Source organism: Sus scrofa, chromosome 13 (assembly GCF_054392235.1).
Source record: "Sus scrofa isolate SSC_HxYL_T2T_F1_AM1 chromosome 13, Sscrofa_HxYL_maternal_Yorkshire_Landrace_v2.0, whole genome shotgun sequence".
NCBI classification, from domain to species: domain Eukaryota; kingdom Metazoa; phylum Chordata; class Mammalia; order Artiodactyla; family Suidae; genus Sus; species Sus scrofa.
In genome coordinates, this window is record NC_139395.1 from 25,853,740 (window position 1) to 25,879,463 (window position 25,724).

The following is a 25,724-nucleotide window of genomic DNA, read 5'->3' on the forward strand; positions in this document are numbered from 1 at the left end:
ATCTGCATCTAAAATAGCACAGAAAATTAAATATTCTGTCGTTAAAAAATAACCATCGGTACCGAATACTTATTTGTGTTGACTCCGTTTCAGATGATTCAGTATATGACGCTGTCTTCTGGAATCCCTTAGCCAATTTCTGTTTACAGTGGAAGAACTAGTTGGAAATGTTCACATATACATGTATTTTGTTTTTCATAGAAAGAATGTAACAGGTTGCTCTGAGTTGAATACCCCCCCCATAAGTCAACTCTCTATATCCATGAGTTAGTGCTAATTTTAGTGTTTGCATGGGTTGTTAACTTGCAGATCTTTCTTTTTCTTTTTCTTTTTTTTTTTTTTTTTTTAACAAACTAAGCCTCTCTAATCTGTCAGGTACCCTTTCAAGTGCGTGAGATACATCAGTGAACAAAACAGCCCTCCTTTCCTCATAAAGCTTCTGTGGGGCCATTTGGAAATCTCTTTAGTAATTACCAAGTCGAATATTACATGAATTAACATAACTCATCACCACAGGGCCATGGTTGTAACCGGAGAATTAGAAAAATTATGATCAGAGGCTACACACACAGTTCACACATCGCCATCCTTGGACCGTGCCAGTCCGTTGGCGGGGGGGGGGGGGGGTCCTCCCAGCTTCACGCAAAAATGAGAAGGAAAAGGGCATGTAACATACATGAACATGATTTCTTATTTGTAATTTCAAAATCCAAAAATGTCTGAAAATTGAAAGGTTTCTCAGAACTTATTGGGTGGTAAAAGCTGACCTGATTTCTTATAGGTAAACTATCAATCTTTATCAATCCAGTTTAGTGAATGTTCATGCTTCATTGCAGAAATATTCATGCGTTTGATACAGTGTGGGATATTCCCTGAGATGCACAGTACTTACCCATCCTCCCTAAAATAAATCTGAATTCTGAGACCTGTCCAGCAAGGGCTTTGGACAAGGGACTTTAGACCTGTCTGTATCCTTGTACAGTTGGCAACCACATCTTCTTGGAAAGGCCTATCCTCCCCCCTGCTGATATTATCTTTCTTGCTTTGGAGATTTTTAAAAATATTCTTTTCTTTTTTTTTTTTAACGTGGTGATAACAAACAAAATGTTTGTTCCGTTTTCAAATATCTTTATTTGGGAAAATAGAAAGGTTGGCAGTCCCCTTTATTTTAAACATGCAGCTCATCTGTGAAATGTGAAATTCAGGGTGATACTGACCTAGAATAGCAAGCCTGCTTCCTAGTCACTCATATTCCACCCGCGATCCATCTGCCCCATTATTTAATTATTATAGCGCTTTAAACTGGCCCACTTAGAAAAGCTGAAATAAACTGCTTTACAAAAAATTCTGTCACTACTGGAAATGGAAAATTGGTATCATTTGCCATAAAAGGGAGGTCACTGAAAAATGAACGTGTTAGAAACAAAATATCTTGGTCCACCTAAACTCACATGTGCATCTCACACATGCTTCTGCCCTTGAAATGAGTCAGATTTAGAACATTTCGGGTTTCTTTCTATTTGACTCTATTTCTTCTCTCCCAAGACTATTTATTTATTTGTTTATTACTCAATGAATTTATTATATTTATAGTTTGGATTTTTTTCCCCCAACCTGGATCTCAACTGTTCCAGCATAGCCCTGGATTGCTTTCCTCTTACAAGGGGATAGCCTGATGCTTCTCAAACGTTGCAGGCACTCAACAGCTCTGGGCATCCTGTTAAAACGCAGCCTTTGGTTCTGCAGGTCTGCAGTGGACACTGAGATGTGCTTTTGCCCAGGATCTTAGGGATGCAGATGCTGCTGGTCTCAAGACCACACTTTGAGCAGCAGCAGGGTCTCTGGTAATGAAATTGGCAATCTGACTGGAGGGATGGGACGGTTGAGATGATCTTTGGAGCTTCTCACTGTTCTTCTTTACCCTGTAATTTTTTTTCTAAACTTGAAGTATAGTTGACTTACGATGCTGTGTTAGTTTACATGTGCCCACACAGCACATTACACAGCAATGTGATTATTTTATGTATATGTGTATTTATTTATGAATATATATACATACTCTTTTTTGGACTCTTGCCCTATAATTTCAGAGAGTCCTTTCCTAAGACTGACACAGCCTTAAGTTACTCTAATATCCATTTGGTAACTGAGTCTGTGGCAAACTGACTTTTCCTCATTTCTATTTCTCTGCATCTGATGGTACTTATACAAGCCTAATGGTATATACTACATTGACACACTATTTATATTGACTGAAATTATTATTGTTTTTTTCATCTTAGGGCCACACCTATGGTATATAGAAGTTCCCAGGCTAGGGATTGAATTGGAGCTGCAGCTGCTGGCCTATGCCACAGCCACAGCAATGTCATATTTGAGCTGCATCTGTGACCTATGCCACAGCTTGAGGCAACACCAGATCCTTAACCCACCGAGCAGGGACTGGGATCTAACCCACACCCTCATGGGTACTAGTCGGATTCTTAACCCACTGAGCCACAAAGGGAACTCCTTGACTGAAATTATAAAATGTTTAGGGCAAAAAACAAAGGGATAAGCAATTAAGATTTACTGCGGAAGCAAATTAGTATTAACTACTTTTCAGTTCCTATAGATTCATTTGTGTTTTCTTTCTCTGTCAGCTACAAAAATGCACAATTTTATTTTACTTTTCCAAAAAATTATCTCCAGAAATCAGGAATGAATGTATGCATAAGAAATTTGTGAGGCCTTTGTAATGACCAGTTTTTGGAGTTCCTAAGCCAGGGATTAGATCTGAACCACAGTTGCAACCTGTGCTACAGCTGAGGCAACACTGGATCCTTTAACCCACTGCAGTGGGGCTGGGGATAAATCCCACAACCCACACGGCTGCAGACGGTTTCTTAACCCACTGTGCCACAGCAGGAATTCCTGTAATGACCAGTTTTGATGACCTTAACTCTTTCTTTCTGTTTCCTTTTCCTCCCTTTCCTTCTTTCCAACATGTTCATTTCCCTTTTTCTACTATCCTGATCAAAAACATCCACATCCTAGTTGTAACATATAAACAAGTTGAAATTCACATGGTACCTGCCTCCAGAGAGTGAAGCAAAGATTCACCGTATTTAAATCGCTGCAAAAATACCACACTGTTACTTTCCCAGTTAGTGGTTTTGGTTCACTAAATTTTAAGAAACACTGAGCCCAGCAGAAAATTTCACTGCCAGCAAAGCTTTCAATCAAGTATCTTACATTGTTTACTAATCCATTTACTTTTCTCTGAGTTTTTATACTATCTGATCAGGTTTATACTTTTAAAATATGTAATATCAGGAGTTCCCGCCATGGTTCAGTGGTAACGAAACCAACTAGTATCCATGAGGATGTGGTTTTGATCCCTGGCTCCACTCAGTGGGTTAAGGATCCTGTGTTGCCGTGAGCTGTGGTGTAGGTTGCAGACATGGCTCGGATCCCACGTTGCTGTGGCTGTGGTGTAGGCTGGCAGCTACATTTCTGATTCAACCCCTAGCTGGGAACTTCCACATGCTGCAGGTGTGGCTGTAAAGAGACAAAAAAAATAACATGTATAAATTGTAGGTATAATAACATATATATAGGAGTTCCCGTTGTGGCACAGTGGTTAACGAATCCGACTAGGAACCATGAGGTTGCGGGTTCGGTCCCTGCCCTTGCTCAGTGGGTTAAGGATCCTGCGTTGCCGTGAGCTGTGGTGTAGGTTGCAGACGCAGCTCGGATCCCGCATTGCTGTGGCTCTGGCGTAGGCCGGTGGCTACAGCTCCGATTTAACCCCTAGCCTGGGAACCTCCATATGCCGCGGGAGCGGCCCAAGAAATAGCAACAACAACAACAACAACAACAAAAGACAAAGGACAAACAAACAAACAAACAAACAAACAAAATATATATATAGTATCTTAATTCTAAATATATGCAAAAATTATAATTTGGACATCAATCTATTTTTCTTTATCTTTCCATCTGTTTATTGATTGAGGAGAAAGTGAGAAAGAGCAACCAAGCAAGTGAGCTCAGGTTCTGAGTTTTCACAGCAGCCTTTCCATTCCTGGAATGACTGCAACCTCTTTGATTGTCTGTTTACTCATCTGTAAAAGGGGACCAATGGCTTACTGTGGGAGAATGAAAGGAGGTAACTCATACCCAGCACTTAACGCAGAATCTGGTTCACTGAACTCAATAAAACTATCATTCTTTTAAGATCCCATGGGAAAAGATACTCTTGTTCTGCCAATAAGCTCTGGGGTTTTCTTCTAAGGAAAATTTGTGTCATTGATTGTAGATTCAAGAGATGCAGAACAGGAGTTCCCATCGTGGCGCAGTGGTTAACGAATCCGACTAGGAACCATGAGGTTGTGGGTTCGATCCCTGCCCTTGCTCAGTGGGTTAAGAATCCGGCGTTGCCGTGAGCTGTGGTGTAGGTCGCAGACACGGCTCGGATCCCGCGTGGCTGTGGCTCTGGCGTAGGCTGGTGGCTACAGCTCCAATTAGACCCCTAGCCCGGGAACCTCCATGTGTCGAGGGAGCAGCCCAGAAATGGCCAAAAGACAAAAAAAAAAAAAAAATGCAGAACAACTAAGGTTTTAAAAAAATAAATTTCTTTCCATATGGATGTACACAATTTCTTCATGATTTTATTTATTTGTTTATTACTGCACCCATGGCAGGCCAGGGATCAAACCCACGCTGAAGCAGCTACCTGAGCTGCTGTGGTGACCACACCAGATCCTGAACCTGTTGCACCACCAGAGAACACCCATGTAATGCTTCATGATATAACTTTTTTATCTATAAAGCGAAGGTATTGGACTAGATGGTCTATAATAAGAAATATATCTTGCATTGCCACACCCTCGGCCACATACCCCAAACAAAGTGTCATGAAACAATATTTAATCTTTCTGCAGGAGATATGCTATGGTAGCTTCTATTCTGATCCATTGTTTTGCATTCAAAAAGCTGGATATGAGCCCCTTAACTCATTTCCTGCTCACTATCTGTCACAACTTGCAGTCTGAGAGCCCTGGACCAGAGGAGGCACAACCTCCAATTCCAGCGGGTTGTGAATAGAATTCTTTTGACGATCAAAGCAGCCTTCACGTCTAACACTCTCTAACCAGAATTTTAGTACCAGCTTTGTTTTCAGTTCTAAGCACTCTGTTTTTCTGTTCTCACATAATGTACTGTTTATGAATTTATAAACCAAGCCTCGGCAGGGGGTGGGGGGCATGTTATCAGAGAATGTGAAATCTTCCCTCGTCCTTTGCTTTTCCCAGCAAACTGCTTGGATCACGGCTGGCACATTCCTCTTCCAAATATTTTTGAAACAGGCAGTTTGCATCTTGGGTTTCAACACAAACATAAAAGTTTGTTTGGAAAAGGAATATAGGAGGCAGCACATAGCAGTTGTTCTACATTCTCATAAGGAGAAATCAAATGCTATAATATGAAATGAGTAAAATAAATTTAAACATGATGTTTGACAAAAATGCTCTGGCAGTTTGCCTGGTGCATTAATAATCACTTCTAATTTTATGAAACTTTTAAAGCTGCAGTTTTATGAAACTTTTTAAGCTGAACTGGTGTCCCCCTCTTCATCTGAATCATCCCCGAGGATGCTGCTGGCTCTTTTGAGGACAGTTCTGTTGTGAAAGGCCAGCCTGCAGTGAGGCACCCTCACTGCTGCTTTGCCTGTAGCCGAATCTCGCGGTCCAACAGTTTCTCTTATGAAGGGAAGAAGTCTGGAAAAAAGAAGCTGCCAGTCGTCCATCCTGGGAGAGCCCTGTTTCATGTACACTGTCGTGTCACACTGCTTTTAGCTACATTCCACTTTCTTCCTTGGTGCTGATGGAGCAGCATGGAAGTGTCTCTGTCTTTTTTTTTTTTTTTTTTTAGGGCCGCACGCACTGCATATGGAGGTTCCCAGGCTAGGAGTGGAATCAAAGCTAAAGCTCCAGCCTACACCACAGCCACAGCAACGCCAGATCTGAGCCGCGTCTGCGACCTACACCACAGCTCATGGCAATGCCGGATCCTTAACCCACTGAGCAGGGGCAGGGATCAAACCCGGGTCCTCATGGATACTAGCTGGATTCTTAATTGAGCCACAATGGGAACTCCCTTTTTCTTTCTTTTTTATATAGCTGAAAATCAAGAACTTGTTACTGAAAGTAAAAGCAAATCATCTAAATAAATTACTGAATTCTTTTCCACATATCTTTATTTTTTACTATTATTATTTTTTAATGGTCACACCTGAGACATATGGAAGTTCCCAGGTGAGGGGACAAATCTCGGCTATAGCCACAGGCCTACACCACAGCCACAGCAACTCCAGATCTGAGCCCTGTCTTTGACCTACATGGCAGCTCTCAGTAAGGCCGGATCCTTAACCCACTGATTGAGGCAAGGAATGGAACCCGCATCCTCATGGATACTAGTCAGTTTCTTGACCCACCGAGCCACACTGGGAACTCCTTTGCTGGGGTTTTTGAGGGCAACCTAACTCTGGGACTGACTCTTGCTTCTTTGGATGCTGGGAACCACCTGGGAGGAGGTGTTGCAGGACAGTGGCTCTCCACCTCTGCTGCCCAGCTGAGTCTCTGCAGACTTGAAATTGAAAGACCAGGGCACAGCCTTTGAGATTCTGATTCAATAGGTCCCACTGCACCTGCACAACCCTCTACCGTTTGAAAATGCACTCTCAGGCTACCTGACATATAGCAGAGACTGAGAACTGGTGGATTTGGACACATTCGAGGGCCTTGACCTCATCCCTAAACTGCCACTGCCCCAAGAGAAGTCCCAGAGAGCATGGGAAGTCTCCCTCTAGTCTTCTGTTTCCTTTATTCCTAGCTCTTGGAGGCAGCCTTCTGATGGAAGCCACTATTGCCCTTATGGAAGACCCAATTCAACTGTCCTTATTGAACATAGCTTCTTCACCAAGTAATACTGTTTGGGGCAGTTTCTAAACCATTCTCCCAACTGTTGCCAGTTATTAGTCTATAATGATCAATACATTATATGAGTGAACTTTTAGGGAGTTCATCTGAAAGCTTTCATTATTAGCTATAAATAATCAAGTGAATTATTCATCCATTTATTTGTTCATTCATCCTTCATTAAAGAGTGAATGCATTCACGAGCCATGTGCGAAACCCTGAAAGCTGGGCAGAGATTAACAGCCTGAGACCAAGGATCTCCCTGGGGTCAAATTCAGCTCCATCATTTCTCCAGTTTTTGACCTTGAACAAAATCTCTTACTTTATAGATCTCAGTTGTCTTCTCTGCCAACAGGAATAATGATGGAACCTGCCTCACCTGCAGTGGTATGAGAAAATGGCTTCAAAACACTCAGCACAGTGTCTAGGACATGGTAACTCTGCAGTAAAGGTTAGTGCTGATTGTTATCATGATGTGTAAGGCACAGGGCTGGTCCTGAGGATACAAGAATGGGTAACACTGGATGACTTAGAGTACAGAATTGAGGAGTCCAACATCAATTAATACACGGAGGAACTGTGCTGGGCATAGCTGAGGGAGCCCATGGCTATTGTGGCTGGCCAGGGGGGTGGGGTTGTGCTCAGAGAGCCTTAGTGATAGATGTTGGAGTAAGGTTCTAAAAAAAAGATTAGCAATTAACTACCCTTTATTAAAAAGAATCATTATTGTCTCATATAATTAATTACAAAAATTATATGAGTACATTCAAATAAAATATATTTCAAAAGTTTAAGCTTTCAGTAATCTTTTTTTTGGGTGGGTGGGGTCCGTGGGATGAGTTACCAATCCCATGGATTCTGATGGGAGAAGAGAAAGGAAATAACTCACACTGGAAGCAGAGCTAACTGTCTCTCAAAGCTGGAGGGTGGTCTAGAGCAAAGGTTCTCAAAAGGGGAATATGTTGCTTCTCATGGGACATTTGGCAATGTCTGGAGACATTTTTTTTTTTTTTAATTTTAGGACCACACCCACAGCATATGGAAGTTCCCAGGCTAGGGGTTGAATTGGAGCTATAGCTGCCTATACCACAGCCACAGCAATGCGGGATCTGAGCCACGTCTGTGACCTACACCACAGCTTACAGCAACGCTGGATCCTTAACCCACTGAGCAAGACCAAGGATTGAACCCGAATCCTCATGGATACTAGCTGGATGCGTTTCCGCTGCGCCACAACAGGAACACCAGGAGGAGACATTTTTCATTGTCATGACTGGGGAGGGTGCTGCTGGCACCTAGCAGGTAGAGGCCAGGAATGCTGCTAAACAGTTGATAACACACAGGATAGCCCCCTATAGCAAAGAATGATCTGGATCAAAATGCCAATCTAAAGTAGTGGTCCGCAAACTATAGTGTGCACCAAGACTGCTTAGAGAGCTTGTTAAAACCTACATTTCTGGGCCCCATCCCCAGAAGTTCTGATTTTGTAGGTCTGGGGTAGGACTCAAAAACCTACATCTCCAGACTATTACATTCAGAATGTATAAACAAGGTCCTACTGTATAGCCCAGGCAACTCTATCCAATCTCCTGGGATACACCATGATGGAAAAGAATGTAAAAAAAATATATGTATCACTGAGTCACTTTGCTTCATAGCAGAAATTGGCACAACAGTGTAAATCTACAACACTTTAACACAAAAATAACAATAAAAAAGAATTTGCATCTCCAACAAGTTCCCAGGTGATACTGATGATGCTGGTTTGGGGACCCTGGTATATACAAATTTTATATTCCTTTTCAAACTTAAGATCTCTGAGTTCTGTGAGGTTTCAAATTTATACAAAAATTTAAGTGGAAAGTGACCAAGTATTTTTACATCATTTGCCCATAAGCCTCAGTCAGTTTGAGAAATGGGTAGACTTAAGCCAATCATAAAAGTTCCAAAGTCAGTCGTCCATGTGCTGTCCCAAATTTCAACTACTGCCTTTGGCCCACCCAGTCCTTTTCCTCGATGGCTGTCTCGGCCCAATGTAATGTCACACTTAAGTTCAAGGTTTAAGGAATTACTGGTCCTTCCTCTGAAATTCTAGTTTGTTACCATAAGTCAGCCCTTTGTCATTTACCAAATAACCCATGTTCTCAATTAAGTGGTAACATCATTAATAACGCATTCACTCACTGATGTTATGCTATGATATTGGTACCGCACATGGATATATTTTTATTAAGCTTGATTTTTCTTCTAAAGAGATAGAAGTCTAGTTCTAGTCTTCTCATCTTAAGAGGGGTTTGGGGATTTAAGTCGGGCTAAAGGGATCCATAATGATATTGGGATACAGAAACTAGGCAGAAAAATTATGAGAACCAGAATCATAGCTCTCAAAAAAAAAATATAATGCCTTGCAAGTACATGTATTCACTCTCTTACTAATTCATTCTTTTTTTTTAATTCAAGAAAATACATGATATATATATATATATATATATATATATATATATATGATTATGGTGTCTGGCTAATCTCCATTTTCAGAATTTATAAAAAAGGCATAAAGTATACTATAAAGAAACAAGAGAAGAGAAATGTGAACTCATTGGAGCATTGTTCAAACAGGTAAGATTTGCTGTGAGGCTGTGTAACGTGTAAAAATTCAGCAGATTTCATCCTATTCGTGAAGTCTGAGAATGTCTTGCCCAAAGGCAGGGGGATGGAAGAGTTGATCAGCATCTCTAGAAAAAGTCCATTTTTTTGGGCTTCTCAAACAGGCAGCATAATATTATACTTTGCACCAAAGGATGACATACTTTTCGCTGAAAAAGCACCCACGATTGTGGGAAAGGGAGGACATATTACATCACAACCCTCTATTTACGCTCTAACATTTGAGAAAACAAGTTTTAAAAAAATTAGCAGCACTTAAAACTTGTTTTAAAACAAATTTAAAAAAAAAATAACTTGAGAAAACAAGTTTTAAAAAAATCAGTCAAAAGAATTGTCTTTTGACTTGTTCCTCACTGCCTCCAGATTCTCAGGAACCTCATCTCTAATGATTCCATCTCATCATGATTCCAGCAAGCAGCACACTCCTGGCCTGGCAAGTGCTCAGAACTGCTCCCCAAATAAAGATGGCCCACCCAGCCCTTATATTTAAATGGAGACTTCCTATTTCAGAGGACATCATTCGATGGGACTTTGATTCTATAAGCAGAGAATTGGAAATATTTATACTAGGAAAAGTGAACACATGGGACTTGCCTAAGAGAAAAAGAAACACTAATATTGAAAAAAAAAAAAAAAAAACAGATCTGGAAAGCACATAAAAGAGAGGAGAGTCAGTGAAAAAGGACTTGCAGACCCAGTTTTGGCTGTTCTCTGGTCTCTCTTCCCAAGCACTGTGACGGGCTCTCATGCTACTTTTAGATCAGTCAGAACCTCATTTTTCATCCTCACGTTGCCTTGTAAAATGGTCATTATAACGCACTGAAAATGTTCTCTTCACTGCATCCCTCTCCCTTACCCGTCATCTGGGTTTCAAGTACCCGGGGCTCTTAATCTGTGGTTTATGAACCGCAGTCCCCAAAGGGTCCAGGGACGAAGCTCTATTTCAGTATAATTCATTTCCTTTATAATCCTAAGTATTTTCTTTCATATATTTAAAAGCATTATTCTGAAAAACACATCCATAGGCTTCACCAAGATGGCCAAAGGGGCTCATGGCACAAAATGGTTCCAAACATCAAGCTGCCTTGGCTGAAAGATGCTTACTCATTACCTTTCTTCCTCACAAGGTATGGAGCCAGTGTCTCATACCACAAATATTTTATTTCTTCCCGGATGATTCACTATCTAACCCTAACTCCGTGAATATTCCCTAGGTTCCAAATGTAAATAAACGCCCCAGAAAATGGTGTTACCGCTATCATTTAAACAATTGCTAAATTATCATCCACGATGTATCTAGAGTGAAAGTAATTTTGCCATTACATTGACCACTGAAGTCAGAAGCTCTTTAGCAGTTTAAAATTTTCATTTTTAGGGTTATGCCTTGTTATGGGCTGATGCTTCGTGTCTGTGCCCACCCCCCCACCACCCCCAGACTTATGTGTTGAAGTTCTAACCCTGGGACCCTCTGGCTGGGATTAGGGGTCTCAGAAGAGGAAGACAGAAAAACCTCACTCTTTCGAAGGGCATGCACCAAACAAAGGCCACAGAGAATATAATGAGAAGGCAGATGCCTGCCAACCAGGAAGAGGGCCCTCCAGCAGCAAATGTACCGGCTTTTGGTTTTGGACTTCCCAGCCTCCAGAACCGTGAGAAATACAGCTTTGTTGTTTAAACTATGGGAATCCATGGTGTTTTGCTACAGCAGCCCCACCTAAGACTCTCCTTCACAGGCCTTTATCAACAAATGCAGGAGTCATCAGTGACCATATGCTTTTATAAAATAGTAACTCGTGGGAGTTCCCCTTTTGGCTCAGCCGACTACGAATCCAACTAGTATTCATGAGGATGCTGCTTCGATCCCTGGCCTTGATCACTGGGTTAAGGGTCTGGCATTGCTATGAGCTGTGGTGTAGGCTGCAGACGCGGCTCGGATCCCACCTTGCTGTGGCTGTGGTAAAGGCCGGCCGCTGCAGCTCTGATTCAACCCCTAGCCTGGGAACTTCCACAACTCGCTAAAGAAACAATTACCTTTGTAGTAATGTTTTCCAGGATGGTTCAAGAAGATGTTGATCGATACAAAGAAAGAAATCTCACCCGCTGCATTCTCCCCCACTCAACCCTGTCGCCATCACTAGCTGAGAGGCGACGGAGAACTTCTGCATGCAGCCGACTTAATGCCTATGGTTTAATACTCCATCCTCAACTCTTTGGTTTCTTGCCGCTAAACATCTCAAAACTCTGCATCTGAACCAACAGCTAGATAATTGATAGGCAGAGCTGAAAAATGGTCCACTCTTCGGCTGAGCTCAATGCCTTTGACTAGCAGCTTTGTTTCCTCCTGTTAAAATTAGAACTACTTCAAGGCTTAATATCAAGGCATAACTAAAAGAAACAGAAATGTCATATCGAAGCGAAATTTCCTCATCATAACATCTCTCTCTTCCCATGAAAATGCTGTCCTTTATACCCTTCTTATCCTTTATTTCTCTGGTAAACAATCATATTTATATCAGGAAATGCATATTCTCACCACCAGCCAGGGTGGAATGGGGTGCAGAGTCAGGAGAAGCACAAGACTGGGGCTCACATGGCCCTTCTTATGTTCCACTTCAGTGTAAATTAAGAAGCTGAAGGTCAAGTTTGACAGAATTTCAAGTTGGATAAATTCTAGTGATTAACGTTCAATATTCATGAGCTGTAGGTACACAAGCAGCCCTCTAAAGGTCCTGCAGCTTGTTCTGGAAATCTAGGCTGAGCTTCTGGAATATCCAGTATAACCTGCAGGTGCAATGAGGGGGTGGGGGTGTCACACAGCCTCTTAGGCAGGTTTCTTTTCCTTTTCTTTCCTTTGCCACTGAATTCTTCTGCTTGGATTTCCCCTACCTAATGCCCTCGATTTAACCTCTTTTCCTTTATTCAGATCTAAGCCCTGTACACTCACCATAAAAATCAGACTCTGAAGCCATGAGGACTTGCGAAGCTTTCTCTGCTGTCCCCCAATTAGGTCTGGACTGATTGAAACCTAAGAGAACCTAGCACTCATGTTTGTCACAGCATTTTCCTGTGCATTGTCTTATTTGATGCTCACACCCACTTGTGAGCAATGCGGGCCAGGAGTGGTTTTCCCAGCTTAGAGAAGCAGAGACCCAGCTGCAAGGAAGCATAGCTTCTACTAGTCTCCTGGTTTGCAGGTGGAATCACAGTCACCCTTGGCAGTTCTGCTCCCCCACTGAACCTGTTTCTGGCTCTTCCTGACCCACTTGGGAGAGTAAGAAAACTGACTTTCAAAAATATGGAAGTACCTATGTGTTCTAATGACCACACAGGGAATGTTGAGTTCAGTTTTGGATATAACTTCAAATGTTTTTAGAGAAAGATTTAACAAGTAGTTAATAAGAGGTAGAGGAGTCCCTATCGTGACTCAGTGGAAACAAAACGAATCTGACTAGTTTCCATGAGGACACAGGTTCGATCCCTGGCCTCGCTCAGTGGGTTAAGGACCTGGCATTGCCGTGAGCTCTGGTGTAGGTCGCAGAAGTGGCTCAGATCTGGCATTGCTGTGGCTGTGGTGTAGGCCAGCAGCTATAGCTCAGATTCAACCCGTAGCCTGGGAACCTGCCTATGCTGAGGGTGCGGCCCTAAAAAAGCGAAACGAAATAAGTAAATAAATAAATAAGAGGTAGAAACCATGCAAAGACATAATTTGATTCAGTGATACAAAATCTTCCTGAAAGGACGCTCCACCATTAATGTCTAGGTTAGTCTACCTTTTGACAGGGGTGTTGTGGGAAAAATTCAAACCTTAGGTGGGTTATGACAGCAAAAGAGCTTTAAGTTTCCGAAATGTATCAGTTTTGAGACTCAAGTCTGGAAGCAAGCAGAGACAATGTGATGAGTGCAGCTTTCCCACCATCTGATAAGACCACTGAAAGCCATATTGATGCTACATGGGGAATTATCACCAAATGTGAAGCACCAGTGCTTCCACAAGCAGCTCTTAGCTTTCATCACTCCCAATGTTTGGGGAGATTTTTTTTTTTTTTTCTCAAGAAGAAGTGGTAGGAGAATGAGGAAAGACTATATGCTAAATAAGATGTTTATTTTTGAAAGATGAGCTTTTCTGATCGATGCAAACAACACTGCTTGCCTCACAGCATTTCTTCTTAGATTCTCAAAATTCAAATTGGGGAAAGTTTTATAATTTGTATGGACATAACACATGCAAATATACAATGAAAAGGCAATTATCTGTGAAACTAAAACAAAAATGGAGAAAACTGACTTTCAGTGAGAAGACGTGCAGCATTCTCCCATAATCCTATAGAGTGCCCAAGAACCCTTCTTTTCGGCTTGATGGCCTTCAAATGTTTTTTGGGGATGGTGTGGGGAACACGAATGTGCAAAGAACAACCACAGACGTCCCTTTGAAGTTCAGTGTGATGTTGCATCATAGGAAATAATTAAAATTCAGGCTCCTGGGCTGATTTGATCCTGTCCACTTTCTGTTGTCATCTGATAAATTCCCATCCAGGGTTGGCATGAACTTCCAATGGAGATATAACTAGCCAAAGACCAAGAGGAGAAAAGGAACACTGACTCCTATCACTAAAGGAAAACTTCCCAGTACAGAATTCACTATTGCACTGGTCTTGGATCTTCTCTACACTTAGAACTGTACGGACTAGGATTCGGAGTGGGGTCACGGATACATCGTAGAATCAGGAGAACTTGCCTTCAGATCTCAAGAACATCTTTTAGTTTGTCCCAAATCTAGAAAACAAGTGTGAGCAGAGCAGGCTGATGCCCAAGGAAGTAAAAGGAAGGCTGGGTGAAGCTGGTTGTGAGATGAAGCAGCCAGTGGCTGGAAGCCCAGAGAACACTCAGTTCCTGGTCCCGACAGGAAACGAGGCATGACTGGCAGTCAGAGCCAGGCTGCCTAAATCAGCCTCCTGCGTCTTCTCCTCTCCTGCCTGCATCTGAATATCTGCATTCCTAACTACCTGGAAAGCAGGCTGGCCCTCTTGAGTTATCAGCCAAGAGCTGTCCCGGGAAGCAAATTCTAGAGCTCAAAGTCTGTGGGCTCCCATCTACTTTCTGAGAGTGCGTGGCGGCAGTACTTTTTAACCCCTTGTTATGGTTTGGTTGAGGCACGCTTCCATGAATAGACTTCATACCTGTGTATTCCACTTCTATTAAAAGTCTTCTGAAAGCTGCCGAAGGATGTTTTTACCGTGTTCCTAGCAATGAATAGTCCTGCCTTTTTCTGCTGATATACGCCAGCCTGGGGTTGACTGCCAAACTTGAAATTCCCAGGCTGAGGCAAGTACACTAAAGCAGTGTTGTTCCAACTATGGGTCCCAACTCATCCACAGGCTGTGAAATCAATTTAGTGGGTGGCAAGGAGCCCCTTGTAAAAAACGGAATCGAGTGGACTGGAAAGCAGCAGAGTTCACTGTGTTTACGAAGAGTAAGGATGGTTTTGTGAGGCTTTCGTTTGAGGCTGCAGACACCTACCGCTTGTGGGCTCAGTCGTTATGGAAAACGTACTTCTTACTGTGGAGTGTGATCATCATTTTGAAAGCCGCTGCACCAAAGCCAGGCCAGAAATGCTGAAAAAAGTGACTTGCTGAAGGAAATAAAGCCCTTCTGATTTCTGACTGTTGTCCAGAGAACTGGCTAAGAAAAGGGAGGGGACTGGGAGACTCGAAAACTGGACACGAGCCCAGGATGGGGTTTCAAGCCAGAGGCTAGCTGGCCAAATGGGAGGGTTGGCAAGTGGACAAACAAGGGTTTATTACTGCCGCTTATTAGCTGCATGAAGACTAAGGCATTTTTAAAGAAATCAAGCACATAGGATTTAAAGCTCCAACCAGATCTCCAGCCATGTGATTTCACTTTGAGAACGTTATTTCATAAACTGCGTGGTTGACGACTGGCACCAAGTTCTAAATGCTCAATGAAAGCACACAAAAGTGTAAGTGTGCTTGAGATGCATATTCTACTAGGTTAAAATATAAAACATTGCCACAATTTAGTCCTTTCACCTACAGAAATTGCATTTTTATATATTCAAAGAAACTGCATTCCAATTTTTCTCCAGGTAAAACAGCCAGGGTGTGTGTATATTCATCTGTCTGTCTGTCTGTCTGTCTATCTATCTACCTACCTACCTACCTATGTATTATTTGGGGGGCTGACAATAAGGATTAAAATGCCAGTTTGTCTTTCAGAAATGAAGCAAAGTGTCAATATCCTTAAGTGGCACCTAAAGAACCAAAACCTCAGAGTTTGGGAGATTGGGGCTTTTCCCTGTCATATTGAAAAAAATCTCAAATCGTGGCACTTTACCTACAGATTTCCCCATCCCCAGAAAAATCTTCAATTCTTTCATAAACAACTGCCTTATTTTCTAAGGCAAGGCTTATCTTCTCTCTCCTGATTTTTAAACTGTAGCAGACAGCATTTATTCTTCTGGAGATTATTTCCTAGTAGAAAAAAAATAAACCAAGCTGTGCTTCCTTTTCCTTTCCTCAGCTGCCCAGAAACGTGTCTGCAAGGCAATAAAGTTTTCCATAATGTCTGAGCTGAAGAAGAAACGAGCCAAGAAAAATCCCCAAACACTGGCAGAAAGAAAAATATTTGGTGCTTAGTTATGTTTCTTTTTAGATAGGAAGGAGGGGAAAGAAATCCTTCAGAAAGTTTGCTAAGTGACTTTAGTGAAATGCACGCACGGGCCATGGGGCTTTCAGTGTTGTTTATCTGCTTTTGGGCCCTCCTGAACGGTTGGAATTGACATGAAAGGCATCTTGTCAACAAAATATACCTTTAGGTCAGCATCGTACCCTAGGCATGTTTACCATAAACCTCAAAAACTATAGTTAAAAAAAAATTGGAAACAAAAAGATTATGGATCAAAATTCTTCCTTAGATGTACTCAAAGTATTTTCTTTCTTTTTACGGCTGCACCCGTGGCATATGGAAGTTCCCAGGACAGGGGTCGAATTGGAGCTGCAGCTGCCCGCCTACACCACAGATACAGCAATGTGGGATCTGAGCTGAGTCCGTGACCTACACCACAGCTCGTGGCAAGGCTGGATCCTTAACCCACTGAGTGAGGTCAGAGATCAAACCTGTGTCCGCATGGATACTAGTCGGTTTTGTTACTGCTGAGCCACAATGGGAATCCCCAGTATTCAGAGCATTTTCATCATTGAAAGTGTGATTTTTCTGACAACCAAATTCCATGTCTACTCTAGGAGACATGGTGCACAATGAAGTGGTTAAAATACCCTCATTAATCAGAAATTGAAACAAACGTTCTTTCTGACAAGAGGAGCCTGCTTTTTTCCAGCAATTGTTGATCCTGGGCGGGTGTTCACACCAGTCACAGTGAACAATCAAATGGCCACGACCAACCCTGCAACACTGACTTGGAGATTCCTAAATCTGACATCTAGCCCTAGAAACTAATATTTTTCTATGCTCTCAGGCATGAAAGAAAGGATCTTAAAGTGACCCTTGAAATTTTTTTGACTGACTGTAGGGAAGTGGCATAAGGGACAAGAGAAGTCACAAAACTGAGCCTAGCCTTCCACACTGTATGAGATCAGGGGATGGGTCCCCTGTCCTGCTCACTTGTGACTGATTGAACAAAAGACATCACCTGGGTTTTCCTACCTGTCACCACTCTCAGCTTCCCTCCGGGGGACCTTACTTAACAGGTTATTTCCCTCCCACGACAAGAGGTTATAAGTCATGCTGTACATGAACCGAAAGTTTAAGGAAATGCTTCAACTAAATGCCCACCCCGCAGAGTTTTAAATACTGGGCTCTGCCACTTCCTTTTATTAGCAAAATGACACAGGGCTCTGCTTGGACCTTTCTTGAAAATGAAGGGCAAGTTTGCTCTCAAAGCTCCATCAGTCCCTTTGCAAACATGTGGGTTATTTCCCTGTACACTGTCAGTAAGAGGGCAAAATAGTCCAGCATTCTAGAAACACCTGTCCGAATTCCAAGTGTGTATGGCCTCTGACCCTATGATCCCACCTCTTGGAATTTATCTCTCAGACACACATATATATTCATATATTCATGTATATATAATATACATATTCACTGAGGCTTGTGTGACATGACAACAATCTGGAAACAAATGTTCATGAATAGAAGGTTCAGCGAATAAGGTTTGATACATTAAATCATTCTACTAATATGTGGCTATTTAAAAGATGAAAGAGGGAGCTCCCCTTGTGGCTCAGTGGGTTAAGAAACACAGTGTCCCTGAGGATGCAGGTTCGATCCCTGGCCTCGCTCGGTGGGTTAAGAATGTGGCGTTGCCTCAAGCTACGGCATAGGTTGCAGATGCATCTAGGATCTGGTGTTGCTGTGGCTGGTGGCAATGGCCTCGGCTGCGGCTCTGGTTCAACTCCTAGCCTGGGAACTTCCATATGCCACAGGTGTGACAGTAAAAAGGAAAAAAAAAAAAGATGAAAGAGTAAGACAGAGTGAAATAAAGTTGTATAGAGAGGTATGGAAAGATGTCAAAGTCTTGTTATTTAAGAAAAAAGTCACAGCATGATATATAGATTCCATTTGTGTAAAAGATATAAATACATATATATGTATTATCTATCTGTCTCTATCTATCTATCCATCCATCATCCCTGTGTGTGCATGTGATAGCTATCTACATCTATAGTTATATCTGTAGTTATAAAATATAAATACTGTGCGTATGAAATTTCTGGTAAGATATATGAGAAAATGTTACCAGTGGTTTCCTATAAGGATTAGGCCTGGGAAATTGAGAGGAGAGCTTTTACATCTTATTTGATATCCTTCTGAACTTTTGAACGTTATTATTATTTTCACTATAAGCAGGCACTACTTTTATTAAAATATGTAAAAAGAGCTCCATGGTCATAGTTACTACAAAAATGATCTCTTTTACCCCCCAGGGGCATTAAGGACATGTCTAACTCTAATGCTTGTTTTTTTTTGTTTGTTTGTTCTTTGTTTTTTGTTTTGGCCATGTCAATGGCATGTGTCAATCCTCTGGGGCTAGAGATTGAACCGAGCCACAGTGGTAACAACACTAGATCCTTAACCTACTCAGCCACCAGGGAACTCCTGACACTTAGGGTGGTAGCAAGGCCCTGAACCAAGATGCGGATGCTGGTTCCTCCTCTGTGCTCCTGTGCACTGCACCCAGGGTACCACCTTGCTCCGCACCCTCCTCCCTAGCTAGAAGGCTGGATGGGAAGTACCACTGCCCACCCCACACTCCCCAGCCCCCCACTCCGCTCAGGGACAGGAACTGTCTTGCCTTCATTAATGAATCTCTGGTTCTCAGCACAGCACCTGGCAATTACTAGGCAGCCAATGTGTCTTGTTGACAAAAAGAAGCCAGCAACTTCATCTCAACTGTGGTTCTAACAGGAGCATTACATGTTAGATTTAAACATCAACAGGGGAAGGAGGACAACATACCTTGAAGATATCAGCAAAATTCGGCATAAATCCCAAATGCAGAAAACAAGGAGTAGGCTCCAATGGATGGAGGTCCTTGCACCCACCCCTTGGAAGACTTTGAAGACTCCTGTTTACTGTCACTGTCCTCTAGTTGTCTAAAGCTTCCTCTCTCTCTCGTTAAAGGACAGCTACTCCTGCCACGTTTATTTCAATGAGATTTAAAATTTTTTTTTCCAAATTATAGTTGATTTACAATGTTCTGTCAATTTCTCCTGTAGAGCAAAGTGGCCCAGTCATATATCATACACACACACACACACACACACACACACACATTCTTTTTCTCGTATTTTCTTCCATTGTGTTCTATCACAAGTGACTGGATCTTTGAGATTTTAAACTGTGTTTGCTGGAATCCAACATCTTCCAAAGGATTCTGGCACAATACTCATCGAGGCTGATTAAATGACTTCCTTTGCAGAATTTGATGGGGTGGGAACTGGGGAAGGAGGACTCAAGAGCATAGGGTAAATGAACTAAAGAAAACGACTGCTCTCTGGAGTTGAAAACCAGCAGAATGCTGTGGAACAGGGATGTCTGGCTCGGGGGAGTAAACTCTTCCTGAAGTTCTGAGCCTGCTAAGCCTTTAGGCTCTCCTGGACTTCCCTTAAGAGGCAATATCTTGCAGTGGCTTTGAAGTCAGGATGTCTTGGGTTGTAATCCAGCTCCATTACTTACTAGCTGTGCAACCTCTGGCAATTTATTTAACCTTTCTCAACCTCAGTTTCCTCATTAGTTAAATAGGAATTATCACAGTCCCATCTCACAGAGGGTTTGTGGAGGTTGAATGAGATCTCTGTAAAGTTTCCCATAGTGTGACTTAATGGTAGTAGCTGTTATTATTTTTTTGGCTGCTCCCCTGGCATGCTGAAGTTCCCAGGCCAGGGATTCAACCTGTGCCACAGCAGGGACCTCAGCCACTGCAGAGACAACACCGGATCCTTAACCCACTGAGCCACATGGAACTCCATGGTTTTGTTTTTGTAAATAATACTGTAGGCATATTCTGATATAAAAATATCAGAATATGGAGTTCCCATTGTGGCTGCAGTGTAGGTCGCAGAAGCAGCTCGGATTTGACCCCTAGCCTGGGAGCTTCCATATTCCACAGGTACACCTGTAAAAAGAAAAAAAAAAGGAAGAAGAAAAATACCAGAATACAATGCAAATTTGGATCAGCTCACCCTGCTTCCTGGCCCTTTCACTGATCGATGGCTTTCAGACCATGTAAAACTTCAATGTCCCATAAACTAGATGGAGGCATTTCAATGAAAAAACAGAAATTTGGTCAGAATTAAATAATAATTTATTTAAACTTTAGCAAATTTTACCAATTTTCCAAAAAGAAAAAAAACTTGAGAGAATTTCTCAGCTGCAAAGCTTTTGTGTGTTTCCCATAATTTTTTGTACCTTCTACCGCTCATTGCTCTGTCCCAGAATCAAGTATAAAATTTTAGTTGATTTTATCCAAAATGAGGTTCATTACTTGTGAAAGGTCCCTGTATCATTATGTTTTGGTGCCCTAGGAGGTTGACGACCTGCAGACATTCTGACAGCTGTATGGATTTGGATTTGAGACTGTTGCGACCTGTTGTTAACTAAGTCATTGAACTTTCCCTAGACTCTATAGCCACCCCCCAGCATTATCCCATCACATACAGGGCCCTCCCATCTGGAACTGTGGCCTTGGGAAGAGAGAAGCTTCAGTTGGAGAGAGCAATGAAAATCAGCTAGAAATGCCCTTCTCCTTCTCACTAAGGACCCCTGAGCTCACTACAGTACTCTATTATTTTTTTTTTAAATTATATGTTATGTTAAATCCACAAAAAAGCGTGAAAGTCAATATAACAAAACCTAAGGACAGCCTACTTCAACTGATCAAATCTTACCATTTTGCCATATTGCTGAACTTATTGTTTATCAGTCCCCACGCACATTTTATCCTGTTTAAATATATGGTAATCTATTCTTGAACTAATGCAACCTTAGAGAAAATGAAGCTGGGTTCATTCAGTTCTCTCAAACAGAATTTAGATGCACTGTATCATTTCCTGAGCATGGCTATGCTGGTACTGTATTCTCAGAGGTCATTTAAAGGGCTGAACTGGACCAGGCCGTGTCCAGGCAATGACCAGTGCAGCAAACCGGATGCACAGTGACGTCTGAAATATCAGGTACAGTTTCTAAGAACTGGAGAATTCCTTGCATTCTACAGGTTGTGGGCGATCTGACTTTGCCACCCCTTTCATCAAGAGATGGCATTGATTTCCTCTCCCTCTGAGTTAAGGCGACCCTGGGCGGCTCCTCCTTCCTATTCTTTTGGACGTCGGCCACTGCACAGGAAATCAGATGACTCCCAGTCGGCCGTGATGTGAGGAAGCCCAAGCTGGCCACATGGAGAGGTCCTGTGTGAGCAAAGAGAAATGCCTGGCCAGCCAAAATAAAAGACGCATGACTGAAGATGCTATCCAGGAGACACCACCCTGAGCAGAAATGCCACCCAGCGAAGCCCAGTCAGACTGCAGAATCACAGGAAGTAAGAACTTACTGTTTAAAGCCACTAAGTTTTGGGGGGTTTGTTAGGTGTTACTGGGTCACTGAAACACCCACTTAAAGTTAAGGTAGGAGCATATAACCCGGTTCTGGCCAAGAGATGTCAGAGGCAGTTTGCTAGAGGTAGTGTGTGTGTATGTGCGGAGGGGGGTAGGTTTCTGGAAGAGGTGTTGCTTCCTATAATGAAGACACAAGTGAGGAGAAACTGCTTCTATTCCAGGCTTTGGATGCAGATGCAGTCGGGCAGGCATATGATGCCCAGAGATGTGACCGTTTGTGACTCTGAGGGGACAAGCCTGGGATGGAAGACATCATGGGAGAAACAGAAGAGCAATAAGATGGTATCTGGATGGACCTAGAGATGAACATACTAAGGGAAGTAAGTCAAACAGAGAAAGACAAACATCATGTGATATCACTTCACGTGGAATCTTAAAAAATGAACTTATTTACAGAACAGAAACAGACTCACAAGACTTTGAAAACACACTTACATGGTAAACAAAGATGAAAGGTGAGGAGAGGGAGGGATGGATTGGGGCTTTGGGATTGGCATGTGCACGCTGTTGTACGTGGAATGGATGGTCAGCAGGGACCTGCTGCACAGTGCAGAGAACTCTACTCAATATTCTGTGATAATCTCTATGGGAGGAGAATTTGAAAAAAGCGGATGTGTGTATATGTATAATTGAATCATTTTACTGTATAGCAGAAATCAAGATAACATCGTAAATCAACTATACCTCAATAAAAAAAGAAATGGCATTTAAATGATCTATTTCAGAGAATGAACAAACTCTAAAACCAATCATTTCCACAGTTCTCGCTTTGTGAGATAACTTTTAAGTCAATTTTGGCCTGGAGTTATGTACTTTTCTGTCAAATAACTCAAACACTATTAAAATGTGACTCCAGTGAATAGAGAGGAAACTTCCCCGAAACACCAGCCATACACTGTTTTCTAATTAACCATCTGGCTCTCAGCACCATCACCCAAGGTGCTAAAAGAAACAGGATAGAGATGTCTTCACTCAAGTGTAGGTAGATGAATTGCCTGTGAATTCCATCAAATCCCTGTTAGCTTTCTGAAATACCATGTCCAAAAATGTCCCTGTAACTATGACACCAACACCCATTCCTCACATACTGGCATTTTAAATGTCATCCCAGGTCTGAAAACTCACCGCCTTGGTTTCTGGAGACCCGATTTAAACGGATAAAGAAATCTGATATTCTTTAGAGCAGGTCAAACGTGGGCACATCCTCCTTCGTCCTGAAACCAGCTCAAGACAGTAGACAAATTGGAACACACATAGGAAACATTTTGAAAAGCCAAATGAGTCACATCAATGGATGATGCTGGACAGCCCTAACCGCAAGTCTGTATACACAGAAGATGCAAATGTGTGTTTTTCTTTGGGGAATATTTTGAAACACAATCATATGTAATTACTGTAGCAGGCTACAAGTGTGTACACTGAGGTTGTGATTAGTATGCAACTTCCTCACCTGATATTAAGTTGAGTGATTAGATGGTGTTTTGATGGCCCCATAGCTTACCATTTTGACTCGAGTATAAAGGCAAGTTTTGTTCAGAAGTTGTTTTCCATTTAATTACTATGCCGTGGACTTTCTACTCTATTTCAGTAAGTTTGCTTCATGTAATAGCACTGAATGGCTATTTTGTAATTTCTAAATCAACTGAAGTTTGCTAGCCTTCTGCATTTTCTTGGACCCACACAAACAAGAACAGTGAAAGTGGGCACATCGAACAGCATGGAGTGTTAGGAGGCCAGCCTGGGGTTCCCGAGGTTGGGGTCCCAGGCCTAGGCCTACTGTGTGTCCTTGGGCCAGTCACTGACCTTCTCCAGCTGTCAGGTTTCCCACGTGCAAGGGGATGGGATGTGTCCAGAGCTGGCCAGTAGAACTTATTCTGACAATGGTGATGCTCCGTATCTGCCCTACCCAATATGGTAGCCATTGGCCATACTGGAAACGTGGCTAATGTCACTGAAGAATGGAATACTTAATTTTGCTTCATTTTACCAATTGACATTTCAACTAAATAGCCCCCTGTGGCTAGTGGCTACTTATTCCTCCTCTGCCAACCTTCCACTTAGACTTCTCTTCCCTACATTCCCCCTCCAACTTGCCATTGTCTTTGTATTTCACTTAGAATTAAAGATCAGATACTCCTCCATTGCCATTCCGGCTTAGAGTCAAGAGCTCAGAATGAACCTTCAGCATTAACTCACTTCTTGAAATTGAGAAAAGAATCAGGTCTTAAGAGCCTCTTTGATCTTCCATTAGAGCCACACTGGAGAGTCAGGAACTATTTGGATGGGATGAGAGCTGACATTTATCGAGTCAAAAGGCAGCATTGATGTGGCTTCCTATTTTAGGATCATGTCTGCTTCAGTTAAAAGCGTTACTGTCCGAAGGTTCTGCTAATAAATATGGCCACATTGTCAGGATGGGCCACTCACTTGCCAAACATCGTCTCCTGTAATTACATGGGGTGGTTCCAATCACGTGCCAAGGCCTAGAACTAATTTGAGGCTGGGAATGTGAGGAAGAGTCCCTTCTCTTCTAGAAAGAGCCCAGGTCTAACAGAGGAGCCTGGCCAGAGGCTAAATATTTATAACACACTGTGCACCTCCTATAATCAATGTGACTACAGAGGCCAGAGCAAGCGAGGGAAGGTTTCAGAAGGGAGGTACCACGTGAAGGGTGGTGAGGAGTTTATTAAAGTGTCAAGGACAAGAGTTTCCGTTGTGGTTCAGCGGGTTAAAAACCCCACAGAGTGTCCACAAGGATGGAGTTCCTTGGCCTCGCTCAGTGAATTAAGGATCTGGCGTTGCCTCAAGCTGCAGCATAGGTTGCAGATGCAGCTTGGACCTGGCATTGCAGCGGCTGTGGCGTAGGCTGGCAGCTGCAACTCTGATTCGACCCCTCGCCTGGGAACTTTCACAGGCCACAGGTATGGCCCTAAAAAGGAGAAAAAAAAAAGTATCAAGGGCAGAGGAATTTCTGCCAGGGTGGCTCCTTCGGGGCTGTCAGTTGATTAAGACTGTCCATAAACTTCATGTTTAAGTTGCAGGGAGAAGACGAAGACATTAGTGGCGATTTTTCGACCTCTCACCAACTAGCTGTCTGGCTAATGCCTTCTCATGTAGGTGAAATGATTCAAACTTTGGGTTCTGAATCTTGCTTATTTCAATGGGCAACTTCCTTTCCTTGATAAATGATCAGACCCCTTCCAATCCCACTCAACCTGACCTCTTGGATACAGTTAAGGACATTCTAAGGCATATCTGAAAAGAGAAGTGTTCTGAAGGTAGTGGGTGCAAGAGAGAACCTGGGGGTGAGAAAGGGGGCCAGGGATCAGGAAGCTGGATAAACAGCAAGTCTAGTCATTTGCAGTGCTGATTTCTCCCATCAAAATAGAACCATCTTTCATCACCAGAGTAACTGAACCTTGGCGCACAAACTTCGGAGAGTCTAATGCTGACCTCTGTGAAACAGAGATGTTGAGTCTCCCAGAAGTTTGTTTTCCTGCATTTCCTTTTCCTAAAATGAAGTCAGCAAGGCAGATGAGATATACAGCCCTGGAATTGGCCTCTCTGGCGAGCTGTGGAAAGGGATTTCTGCATTATTGTGATCATCTGTTTAATTGCAGTGTTTAGTTGCTTGTACAGTTACCCCGCCCCCTCGTCCCTGCCATTTAGCAGTTTATAGGCTAAAAGGAGCATGATGACCCAGACAGGATATTAAGACTCTACAAACAAATACATGCTTATTATTGAAACATACAGTAAAGAGCTGTCTTCTCTGAAGGCCACAGGCCAAGGTGGGTGGGTGCTGGCAGATCTGGCTTGAGGCAGTTAAATGATGCTCTTCTCACCTGCTGTTGACAAATACCTATGGGAGGTTGCCAAGCTCCTTCCCTGTCTTAGGCAAGTTGTTCACAAATGTAGCTATACATTCGGATCATCTGGGGAACTTTTAAAA

At 42.5% G+C, this 25,724-nt stretch overlaps 1 protein-coding gene across 30 annotated transcripts in view; it reads right to left on the reverse strand.

Moving 5' to 3' along the window:
- The window catches only part of THRB (thyroid hormone receptor beta), a 461,170-nt gene that overhangs the window by 188,467 nt on the left and 246,979 nt on the right, over positions 1-25,724 (reverse strand). The gene's annotated exons all lie outside the window — the stretch shown is intronic.